The following is an 11,426-nucleotide window of genomic DNA, read 5'->3' as shown; positions in this document are numbered from 1 at the left end:
TCACTATTATCTAGTGCTCCAAGGAGGTACATAGAGTAGTCACAGAAGCAGATTTACGTCTGAGAAAGGCCAGCTGGGGGCCACATAAGAGGATGAACCCTAATGAGTCATACAGGAGCCATGGACCACTTGGGAGGTGTTTGGGACATCTGTGCAATAACAGGGCTGGAGAAGAGGGAATTGATTATAAAGTTATTTAGGCAATAGAATTACCTTGACTTGGCGATTGACAGGAGGCTGGAGAAGGACAGCAGTTGCTAGGTGCTTCCAAACTCTGGATTGGGGATTGAATGGAGAGAAGGCGGTCTCATTATTCATCATTATGTTGTCAGGACAGAAATGGAGCGTGTTTCACTGACCAATGATCCCCTTCCCCTAGGGTAATGCATGGTAGACTGTGCATATGCTCGATTATTATTTATCGAATGAATGAATAAATGAATACATTGTCTAAATCCCTCACTTTATTAAAGAAGAAATTGAAATATGGAGACATAGGTCACTTTCTCAGGATTCTGTAACTAATAAGTAGCAAAGTCACCACCTGGATTTTCTTATAGCCATTGGACTTTGTGGTGACCACATAGACCCCACACAGGCAACATGACACCACAAACACACACACAGTCGTTTCCTGTGCCAACTGTGATTTTGAAATAGCTAGAGAACAGATTCCTTTTTTTTAAGAGAGAAATTATGACAGGTCACCACCTAGGCATATTATATACATACAGATAGATCATCATGATGGCTGCTAACATTTTGCACAGCGCACTTTTCAGAAAAGAAATGGAGGCCAGTTCTGTTAACCAAACAAGCATGTGTTATCTACGTGGACAGTCTCTGCACCAGAAGCTTGGATGTGCCTTCAAATAAGATGTGTCCCTTCCCTTAAGGAACTTGCTATAAGGGACAAAAATCCTTGGGAACGTATGTTTCAGGAGCTTTTCTGGATTTGGAAAGGTGGGACGCTAGAAGAAGATGAGAAAACCTCTCCTGTGGTACCAGGGATGCTGTCACTTCTGGGATGACTTTGCAAACAGAAGAGACCAGAGTCAGAGTGCACGTGAGGCCAGCCTGGGCACCAGGACCTCTCTGCACATCTCCCAGAGGGAGGCCCGTGGATGGCCTGCCTCTTTGTCACCTGGGATGCTTGCTGGAAGTGTAGGTTCTTGGGTCCCAATCCGGACTTCCCGAATCGGGATCTGTGGGATAGGAGTTTCCTCCTCCAGCCTCGTCAAGCCAGAACCTTTACCTGTTAGTTTGTCACTGACTTGATCCTTCCCTGAAAGACAAAGCTAGTCTCTCCTCTCCTTTAATCCTTTCACTTTGGGCCCTCTTCATGCAGTTTACACGTGTGTACATTTGTGTGTCTCCCACCTAGCCGTCCTTCATTTGGGGATGACATGAGTCGCTGTCTGATGGCAGTTCCCCAACTCCGCAAGGTGCAAGGTTCAAGTCCCTGAATGGACTTTGCCTTTCCTTGACCGTAAGCATCTGCACATCTAGTCCTCATTTGGCCAATCCCCGCATTTCTTCATTTTGTTTCTGCTTAATCATCTTCCCAAACAGCTCTAGCACGTTCTCTTCCTGGAACCCTTGTGCACCTCTCAGACTGCCGCAGGTTCTTTATGCCCCCTTCTCTGAGTAATTCTCTTTGTATTGTAGCTTTATCTTTTTCTGCCTCTTGTATCTCTCACGCTGAACTCGGCACTCACTCCTGGGAGGGAACTGGGTCAGGTTCTCGGTACCCCCAGGTTCTGGTCTGCAAAGTAAGTCTCCATTGAGTTAAAGGGCGGCAGGGTCGACCAGTCGACTACATTTTCTACTCTCTGGCATATGAGCTTGAGTCTGTGTTTTAAGGAAAGAGGGAGATAGACTTTTACCTCCAGACCATGGTGTCATCCTAACATCTGCCACTTCTGGGCAATGTGTCCTAGAGCTGGGTGAGCCTTGTACTCTTGCTTGATTATTCTTATTCGAAGGGGGTTTTGGGAGTGGAGGGTAAGTCCCCATCGGGTCTCAGTGCCCTGTCCCCACCCCGGCTAACTGGACCCTGAGTAGTACTTCAGCTTTTTCCTTCCCTCAGTCACTGTGGAAGACACACGTCTCTCCTCTCTATCTCAGAAACAGAGGCCTGTCTCCAGCACACCCAGTTGTTTGTTTACCAGGATTTGGAGTGGAATTAATTAGTTTGGACATGCACAGGGACAATGCTCAGTATTATTAATGACATGATTAACAGTTCCTTCCTGCAGGGTGGCTCCTGGCTCCCTTGGCAGCTCTTTAAGATGGACCCCGACCCTGTCTCTCCCCTTTTCACTCTAACAAGCTCTGCTCAGTGCCCGGGACTCTGCTCTTAGCCACTTCCTGCCTGGGTTGTTGCCAGGGCCTCATTTGTATCAGAATGGGGCTGGTTTCCAGTGTCCTGCCCACTCGGTGGAGGAGGAAAGTGAAGGACCTAGGCATGTCCCTCAGCGAGCGTGAGAAAACCAAAGGAATGCAAAAGGGAAGCAGAAGTAATGTGAGTTTCGCATGCCTCGTGTCCCAGGAGCTCGGCCTGGTGCTTTCCGCACTTGGCCTCACTTAACTGAATCCTCATCACAGCCCCGTAAGGTAGACATTGCTATCCCCATAGCACAGACACAGAAATAGAGAGTCACGAAGGATAAACGCGTTGTCCAGGGACACTTCTAATAACTCTCAGAGACAGGATTTACACCTTGCTTGGTTTGACTTTGAAATGAATAGTGTTCAGTCTATGGCCATGCCACCCTGAACGTGCCCGATCTCGTCTGATCTCGGAAGCTAAGCAGGGTCGGGCCTGTTTAGTACTTGGATGGATGACCATCTAGGACGACCAGGAGTTGGAAGGAAGGAAAGAGGGAGGGAGGGGAGGGAGGGAGGGAGGGAGGGAGGGAGGAAGACTGTTCAGCTAACAAGTAGCATTGATGCAGATTCTCTACAAGGACTTAATGGCAGAGGTCTGTTTTATTGCAGGCCCTGTTCACCAGCGTTTCCTCCCCGCCCGCCTCCCGTGCCTTGTAATCCTCTTGGGTTTAGTACTTGGCTTCACGGTGGATCTAACAGCCCCTGCCTGTCCCACCCAGTCTCTTCCTCCTGTTTGTCAAGTCCCCACCAGGATTGCCCCCTTGTCTGGATCCCTCTGGCAAATGAGTGACAATACAAGTTGATAATTAAGAGACCTGCATGAGAGTTAGCGTGCTTCAAGATCAAATTATCAGGTCTATTAATTAATAACTTTGCACCTTGGGAAATGTATTTAACCATTTTATGCCTTAGTTTCTTCATCTCTAAATTGGGAATAAGGGTAGTGAACTCCATCATTGCTGTCTCCTAGAAGTCCCATTCTCTCCTTCACCTTCCTGATCTGTGTCAAGCATTAGTTTCTCCTGGGAGCTTTTCACGGCCCATGACATTGAGTTGAAGGCTCCCCTCTGTGCTCTGATAATACCCTGCACTCTTGCTCAGATGATCACACTCACCACATTATATTATAAGTGCCTATTACACTTGATTGTGAGCTTCTTAAGAACAGGGACCATGTGTTGTTCACCTTTGGGTTCCCCCAGTAACCAGTATGGATCCTGGCATATGGCGAGTCTTCAATTAAAGTTGGTTGAAAAAGCGAGTGAATGGATGAATGAATGAAATGATCCTTAAACTAAATTTTGAAAGGTGAGTAGGTGCTTGCCAAGCAGATGGGGAAGCAACGGGTAGAAGGATGGCCAGTGCAAACAGAAGAGGATGCATGAGCAGAGGTTTGGAGCCATAAGCGTTTGGGGATCTTTGGGGGAACTGAGAGCAGCTAGAGACGAGTGAGACATAGGGTGAAGGGCAGGGAGGCTGAGCAGCAGAGAGTCGAGCGCCCTTCTGCTTCTGGGATCAGTACTTCAGAAGCTTTCAGTCTCATCCATTGAAGGGAACAAAATATTGGTTCAGTTCAAAGGATGTTTTGTTGTTTTGGTTTGTTCTAGTTGAGTCACTTCAGATAACTCACTGATTTTATCACACTTGGAAACCACCCAGTAGGCATACTTGTAGAAAAAAAACAAACCAAAAATACTTTTGATTCAAGTCACAGTTCAAGGAAAAGAAAACACAACAACAACCTTGTTTCTTTCATTAAAAGGAGACCTTCAAACCATTTTGGTATTCCTAAAGTTGTCATCCATCATTCAGACTATTGTGTCAGGTGGGCCGGGGGAAGGTCATGTCATCTTTTTCTCCCCACGTGTCTGGGCCTCCGAGAATGTGAATTTTACCTGCTATGAAGTATCAGGAAGGCGATGCCCACTTTCCCCTCTACTTCCTTGCTTAGTCTTCCCTGAGGAAGGATTCTTTGTCGGGTCAGCAGAGTAGGACTGACTTCATAAGCCCAGACTTGTTCAGACTGGGGCTGTGACTAATGAGAGGTCATGAAAGCAATAAAGGTTGAGATTTCCATTACATAAATATAGCAAATACTGTAAATATAGTTTCTGAAAACTTTTATTTTGGTCTGTGCACGTGTGTGTGAGTGTGCATGCTCATGCATATGTTGGCTCACAGAATCGTGGGCCTTGGCCAAACTTTTTTAAATCTCTCCGTTAGTTGGTGTCCCTTGAGTATGATGGGCTGTCACAGGCCATTGCTCTTCTGTTGTCTGCCTGTCTTCACTTTTTCAGGCCGTATGGCCTGCTTAATCAGTGTGATGTTTACCGTTTGCTTCCTCTTCGACTTAGTAAGGACCTCCGGTTCCATGGCCCCTTCTCGAGGCTGGTCTAGAGGCCCGTGGTCTCCCTGGCCCTCTGTGAGGTCAGTAGCTGGACTCAGGCTGAGATTCTCCATGCTGTACACCAAGGAATGAGTCTTTACTTGACAAAACAAAAACTGATCGCCTGGTGCTCTGACAGAAGCACCCAGCCAGCCACGAGGGGCCAGTGGGAGCTGAAATGCAGCCCTCACTGTATGTGCCAAGCCAGGTGCCCACAGGGCTGCTCTTCCCAAAAAGGGCACATCTTTCTATTGCATCTAAAAGTCCCCCTAAGGGCCCTGCTGCTCTGCAGAGTCCACCCAAGGTAGAGTGGCAGTGTAGTCTTGGGGCAGAATGTACAACACCTCCTTTTTGGCAACCGACCCAAGCTGTAGTTCTCCAGTCCAGCTTTGTCCATGATGAAATCGATATTTTATTTCCTAGCTGACACTGGTGTTTATTCTCCATGGGCTCCAAGCTCGGAAGATGAAGGGTTGTAATTATGACCTGTGAGATACCTATGTGCACACTTAACGAGGGGTTCGTGCCCCACTCCCCTGCTCCCCTCCGGAACTCTGTTGTTCAATCCACATGTGTCATACAGTCAGAAATGTAGGACATGGTATTGGGCTTGGTTCGGTCCCAAACGGTGCTGATTGTTTTTTCTAGTCTGGACTTTTTTCTACTCTTCGCAACTCATGCCTCAACTCAGAGCTGGAGCCTCTGAGTTTGTGAGAGAGTTTGTTCTTTCCTATTTCTTTCCCTGAAACCATTTTATCTTCCTTGAAATCTTTTTTTTTTTTATTATTCCTCTTCCTCTCCTTTCCTTCTTCAAACCCCCAGGCTCCTCTCTTCCTTCCTTTAGTATATTGATTATCAACTTGGGTTAATCCATGCCATTCCATGAGGTTCACACCATTCCCTGTAATATATACACAGGAATGACAAATAATGGACGTAAAGAAGAACATTTAAGTAGGCCTGCTCTTCCAATTCTAGCTCATGCCTCTTTCTCTTTTACGTAGAGGGCTTGTTATGATTATGGAGAGGAGACCCACTGAGAATCAGATACATATGCATTAAAACTTATTTTCTAGTGTTACACATTGATTTACCTTTCTGAGCCTCGGTTTCTTAATCTTTCAATCGGGAATAAGTTGGAAAGACTCCCTGGGGGTTGATTTGTTTTCCCTGTTCCAAATGAAGCTGCCCAAAACATGTTACCTGGTACTTTCAGAACAGGTGGAGATGAAATGTCACCTTTTTGCTGATCTTTTTAGTGCCCTGTTAGGGAGCCAGTGGATGCCAGAGGCCCCATCCAGAGGAAAAGATGGATCCAAAATTGTATGTCTACTTAATTCTGTTCTATGAGGACTGCTGCCAGATGCAGCTTTGGGGAGGGATGGGCCAATTTGCTCAAGGTGTCCAAGTGATGTTTTGAGTAAGAAAGGACTGGTACCTCGCCCAGTCCTTTCTCCAAAGATTTATAAGTTAGAAAGAGCAACTTGGTGGGCAAAGGGAACGTGACCTGCTCTGAGTTAGGCAAAGGCCATGGGGCAACTGATATAAAGTTAGTTTTTGTGTTTATTTCCTGGAGTTGCTGTAACAAATTACCACAAATTCTGTGGCTTAATACAACAGAAATTGATTCTCTCACATCTCAGGAGCCTGACATTTGAAATCAAGGTGTCAGGAAGCCAAGGCTTTCTCTCAGTGCTTGAGTGAAAAATCCTTCCCTGCCTCTTCCTAGCTTCTGGTAGCTGCTGGCAGTCCTTGGTGTTCATTGGTTTGTGGACGCATCACTCCAGTCTCAGCCTGTGTCATCACGTGATGTTCTCTCTGTGTGTCTCTCCTCTATAACTGAGCTTGAATTTGCCTCCTCTTATAAGGATGAAGTCACTGAATTAGGGTCCACCCTAATCCAATATAACTTTATTTGACTTGATTACATCTACAAAGATTCACAGATACTAGAAGTGAGGATTTAAACATATTTTTTTCATGAGGATAGGTGAAGCTAGGACTAGCGGGCCGGCCCTGACGACTGAGTCAGAAGAGAGAGGGGGCTTGATGCCTGCAGGTCTATAGGGTCATGGATGCTGGAGCTGGGTCATCTTGAGTCCGACTTGTGCCTGAGAGTATCTTTTTTCTGGGCCTGAACTGAAGAGCTGGTAGCAAAGCCGTCATCCCTGAGGTTTGAGTCTATCGGGGTGTGGGGTCCTTGTGTCAGAATATAACCCTGAGATGTGAACCAGTTTGTCTTTAAAGAACCCTCATCCTTGGTCTAAGAACTGCAGCTTCTCTGGGAGCCAGGGACCCTGACTTAGCTCTGCATTTTGGACCTGGCCTGTCCCTAAACCTTTCATCTAGCAACTAACATTCTTTCATCCCTTTCCCCGTCTTTGCCGTCACAGACATCATGCCCAGCTAGACAGGAAGTGTTGGCTGGGTTCTACTCCAACTTTGTCCACTAGATCATAGTAGCAACTACAATATTACAACCTAACATGTTAAAAAGACTTACTACGTGCCGAGCATTGCTCAAAGTGCTTTCTATGTATTAACTCATTTAGTGTTCACAAAACCCCTCTGAGATAGCTGCGAGTGGCATCTTCGCTTTTTACTTAAAGGAACAGGAAGGATGTGGCGGTGGGCTCTGCCGGTCCCATTGTGCCCTTTGCGTAACGAAGGGAGGTACGACCATGGCAGCCTCAGCCCCCGCCGCCCCCTGCCCCGTGCTTCTGCTTTTCAGTGCACAGTCCCGCACAGGCCCAAAGGCCCGAGGCCTGTGGTGTGGCAAGCGAAGCACTGTGGATCCTCAGATCCTCGGTTGCTCACACAGACCGCCCAGGCAGCAGAGGGCGCCCGGGCCGCACTGCCCCAGATCTTTCTCGTGGGTACGTCTCTGCCACATTCGATCCATCACTCCCAAGTTTCTCCCCAGATGTTATCCTGGGGGGAGAATGTGCGAGGTCACACGTACATGGTATTTATTTATTTTTTATAACATTGTGATCTTCAGGAAGGGATTCCCAAGGTTACCAGGAGGAGTACGCACACAGTCTTCACGGAGATTTAAGCTCTTCTCAGCCGGATTATGTGTTCTTGGCTTACTCCAATCTTGTGAGAGCAAGAACATAACATTTTCTCATGTACTTTCCTTCCCCCTGCTTTGTATTTTTCTCGCCATGTCTTATTGCCCTTCAGACTTTTTCCAGAGTTTACTAGCAACTCAGTTTTCTGTTTTCTAAACCTGAAAGCATCCAAACCTTCAATGAAGTAGATAGCCCTTTGACGCCAAGCTTTCCCTCAACAGCGAGCACCCGGGGCTCCTGCTCGTGTGAGATGGGGAAGAGTCAGTGCTGTAAGAAGTGGGTAGACCGCGTCTTTGGGCTCCCTCCTAGACCCCGGTGTACTCTGCGAAGTGACTTGGGGACATTCACAGCAACTCAAACAGCAAAGAGGGATACTCTTGTTAAAAAAGATAATCATTACCTCTCATTTTCCTAATGATTAAAACAGACCATCTTTTCATGTCCCCGAATACCTCTGCCTTCTTCTATCATGTCATGCTTTTCTTGAACAATCTAAATAAACTAACCCGAGTCCCCATTCTGTCTAAGTGAGGGAACCCCAGCATCCTCCCCAAGGTTTCTGAAGTTTCCTACCATTCCCCCAAAGTACTCCATTATAAGCCTGTTCTTGCATTTAATGATTTTGTTTTTCGAAATGAAGGTAGGTGATTACCACAAAGAACAAAAGACACCTGTTAAAGTGAGCGCTCTATCCGATGTCACTCTTTCTAATTTCCTTAGCCATCCCCGAAGGACGGACTATTTTTAGCCTAGTTCTCCTGGGTCCCCGCCTAGCGGTGTTTTCTGGGAACTGGTCCCTCCCCGTAGCGATGCTTCTCCTCTCTCTTCTTTTCCCCACTTCCAGGGACTCGACTCCACAGTCTCCTAGGCTGAGGGATGGGATGCAAACTCCCCTCACTTGATTTTTCAGAGCACTTTCTCTCCTTTGTTTTAAAACCTCCTCCTTCCAGAGCACAGCTGAGACTTGTTATTCCTAACCCAAAAGGACATTGGAGCGTTTTTCTAAATTAATGAGCCATTTGTCACATATACTCAATTTAAGCAAGGTGAAAAGTTTTAAATTTTTTTAAAAAAATTAATTCATCCCCTCTTCTTCAAGAGCATCCAAGATAACTCCCTGTCAGCAGCAACAGCCAGTAGACGGGGCGAGAGACAATGAAAAGAATTTATTCTCTGCTGTCCAGAGCAAAGCCGAGAGGCCAGGGGCTTTTAGCTTTTCATTGCTTTCTGTTTCGGGTAAAGCACATGGTGGATGATTGCATTGAGTCAATAAATGCTGGTCCTCTCCATGTCCTGCCTACCCTCCTCACTCTCCCTGCAGCAGATGAGGGGAAAGCAGAGGCAGAGGGCACTGGTGTTTTAGCTCTGCCCCATTATGACTCCTACCAATGCTGGTGTCCTGCTAAGGATGGAGCCCGATTGTCCTGCCGGAAAGTTTCAAGGGAAACGTGGACATTTTTTTGCAGCCATCCGTGGTATCGAGCATCACGCTGACACTCACTGCAAAAATCTTACTGTTAACTGTTAGTGTCAGCATTTCTGGGAAGCTTCTAGTGGGGTAATTTATGCTTCCTTCCGACTACTCTGCCTGCCTGCTCCAGTGCATCCTCTCCATTTGTTGAGACCATCATTTCACCGGAAAAGTCTGGGCCATCTGTCACCATCTTCCAGATTCAGCGGTTTTTAAGGAGCCCAGGAGCCCAGTGTGTGGGCTGGGGATGTAGGATGGCAACACCAATTCACCTCGCTGTGGGTGGTCGCAGAGAGAGCTGTCTGATTGGCTCTGCTCGTGTTGAAATTTAGTTTGTACTTTTATTAAGGTGGTCCATGAATTGGTTTAAAGAATCAAATAATTCTACAGGGCTTATTAAAACAAACCCCAAAAGCCGTGTTCTACTCCTCCTAATTTTCCAAGTTTGCACAGACAACCACTTGAAAAACTTTTTAGTCCCTTTTTGGGGGGTATATTCTTCTATATCTCTAAATACTACTTTTTGGTTTTTCAGTATTAGGTTTTGTTTATCTGACAGCTACCGCAGAATATGAGGATTTAGTTCTTTCACACCCTTCTCAACATTCCTGTTACAGGCGTGCAATCTCCCCCTTTCCTGTCCTCTTCTAGGATGGGAAATTATGGTGAGGAAAATATTCAGTGTTTACGTTACTTAAAATATGTAAATGTTATTTACCGGTAAACCATGCAGCGTATGAGGGTTGCATTTCCTTTCGGTCTCAGATCTTTGTTTTTACCGAAGTTAATAATCGCCTTTTGTTTTTGTTTCCTTTGCTGTACATCTCACTAAGCCATCTTCGGTGTCCCTATTCGCCCAGATGTCCTCTGACACATGAGGGGGGATTCTTGATATCTTCTTAGAGAAACCCATCCAGAGCTTTCTCTATTCTGAGACACAGCCATCCTTGTGCCTCTCCCTCACCATGGCCCAGCCCTCTAGGTTTCTGCCCTGAGAGTCTCCTACACCCTTTGAATCGCTTTTTCTCGTTCCCTCCTTTGCATCATGGAGCTCATCCTCAAGTAAATCCTTGAAGAAAAGGTTAAACAAACATTGGGAGTTAAAGGGACACTTTTGAGATATCGTGTGACCTACGGCATCTTCGTTGTGCATTCACTCTTAACTATGCAGTGGACAGAACACCAGGAATCAGTTGATGTTCTCAGAATTTTGAAGATATTTCTTCTAGCCTCTCTTGTTAGTTGTGTGAGCCAAAGCCATTCTGAGCCTTGAACTTTGCAGAGTAACTGCTCTCTATCCCTCTCAGGTAATTTGTAGGATCCCTCTCTCCTCCTTTCTGTTCTTGTTTTGGGTGGTTTGAGTCTTTTTAAAAAAATCCATTTGCTAAGTATTAATTAGGTGGCTTTTTTACTCTGGAACTTCATGTCGAATAATTTATCGGAAATTCTTTTTATTACCTCTATTCCCTCTTTCTAGAGTTGATGTTACTGGATGTATGATCTCCAGGACTCAGGTTTTTTGGTTTGTTTTATCTTTCTCTCTCATTTTAATCTCTTTCCTTTTTAACTCTCGACGCTGGGAAATTGTCTCAGCTTTGCCTTTAAATGCTTTCATTGAAGGTTTGATAATAACTATTACTAGTATCATCATTTTTATTTCTAAGAGCTTTTTATGTTTCTGATATTTTTACACTTCTTTTGATTCATAGGTACAACATCTCATCTTGATAAGAATAATGTTTTGTGTAGCCTCTTTGTTTTGGATCCTGCTTGCCATGCTAAAGGCTTTCCCTAAGATGTTGATTGATATTTAGGCGTCTCATATTTAAGTGTGTGTCTCTCAAAGGCTGGTTAGAAGCCCGGCTGTGTATATCAGGCTCCCAAACTGGGGGCTTCACGGGAGGATGGACTGCTTTGTCCATTTCACTGGGAAACTACTCTGTTATATTTAGGTTTTTAATTTTAGGGCCTGTCACAGCTTGGTTTCTCTGGAAGTAGACGTTGAGACAAATTGGAGTGAAAGACGTTTATCCAGGACAAACACTGTGAAGGGGAAGAGGACTGGGCAAAAGGAAGAAATCAAACTGGAACACAGGCCGTGCTG

At 45.8% G+C, this 11,426-nt stretch overlaps 1 pseudogene; it reads left to right on the top strand.

Moving 5' to 3' along the window:
- Positions 1-2,757: 2,757 nt before the first annotated feature.
- Positions 2,758-2,876, top strand: LOC111740236 (annotated as a pseudogene).
- The last annotated feature ends 8,550 nt before the right edge of the window (positions 2,877-11,426 follow it).

The sequence above is a fragment of the Pteropus vampyrus genome, unplaced genomic scaffold (genome assembly GCF_000151845.1).
Source record: "Pteropus vampyrus isolate Shadow unplaced genomic scaffold, Pvam_2.0 Scaffold59, whole genome shotgun sequence".
Lineage (NCBI taxonomy): Eukaryota > Metazoa > Chordata > Mammalia > Chiroptera > Pteropodidae > Pteropus > Pteropus vampyrus.
Note: the sequence above shows the minus strand (reverse complement) of the source record. Positions and strands in the feature narration are given on the sequence as shown.